At 28.7% G+C, this 1,155-nt stretch overlaps 1 non-coding gene across 1 annotated transcript; it reads left to right on the top strand.

The window, feature by feature from the left end:
* The first annotated feature begins 492 nt into the window (after nt 1-492).
* On the top strand, nt 493-630 carry LOC131840078 (small Cajal body-specific RNA 11). The gene has a single exon (XR_009357188.1). It is a non-coding gene; the product is annotated as a small Cajal body-specific RNA 11 (non-coding RNA).
* Nucleotides 631-1,155: the final 525 nt, after the last annotated feature.

Here is a 1,155-nt window from a genome sequence, read left to right on the forward strand (position 1 = left end):
TATGTAGTTCACTAAAAAAATGAGATTTTCCTCCAAACCCTTTCAAAAGATGCTATATTTTTGGTGCTCTAAAGATCATTAGAATAATTAATAGTTGTATCTTATGTAATTAATTGCATATAAGACCCAGATATCACCATTATAATCCTTTTATAGCCACTATTAGTTTTTTTAAGTATAACATAAAAAGATCACTTTGGATACTTAAAATTATTTTTTAAACTTTCAGTTGGCATTTAAATGGTTTGTTATTTGATTGTACTCTAATTTCATATAATCAAGCTTAGTGAGGATTTTATCTTTTTAACTTTATAGCTATGATGGTTAATCACTTTGAAGAATTTTTAACTATTTTAAAATTGCATTTTGGGTTTATGTGATTTGAACAAATATATCAGTAAAGGTAATAAATCCTCTTAAAGAAAACAAAACAGAGTTTTAACTGAGGATGAGAGTTTCAAGGCAATTCAAAAGTCAAGAATTTTAGATTTCATATCTAAATCCAATCTTTGAGAATTATAATTCATTGGCTTCTGGGAGTCTGGCAAGATATACAGAAATCTCCCTCTCCGTATAGGAGGGCTGTCCTATACTGAATAGGGCTGGCTCTCAAAGATGAAAAATTACAACTTAGGAAAAAATCATTGGCTCTTGAAAAAATCTTATTTCTAGGAAATAATAAGTGAAATAGTTTCAATGTGTATGTGTGAGTTTGTATGTTTTAAATGTAGTGCTGATGAGCCAAAAAGTGGATATATCAGAAATATGAGTTTTTCAGAAAATGCACTTTAAAACAGACTTTCATAACATTTAATTTTTTTCATGACATTTAATTTTTAATCAATTCTCATGTTTATTCTATTTAATCAACCATTTTTCCATATATACTCTTAAATGTTCATGCCTTAAATCATTCTTATTAACTATTTTCACCTAATTGTGTGCCATGGAAACTGCCCTAACCACTCAGGAACTCAGAGATTTAGTTTTCAAATAAAAGGATAAAAGTCAGAGTAGGAAGAGTATTTTATGAAAGCATAATCAACTTGGATTTTGCTAGGTAGTCTTAGGAGTCACTTTTTTTCCTCCTCTGTCGATATAAAAAATGAGTTGAAGTTTGAAGATTCACCAACCTGTAGGAATTTGATTAGAACT

Source organism: Mustela lutreola, chromosome 8 (assembly GCF_030435805.1).
Source record: "Mustela lutreola isolate mMusLut2 chromosome 8, mMusLut2.pri, whole genome shotgun sequence".
Classification (NCBI taxonomy): domain Eukaryota; kingdom Metazoa; phylum Chordata; class Mammalia; order Carnivora; family Mustelidae; genus Mustela; species Mustela lutreola.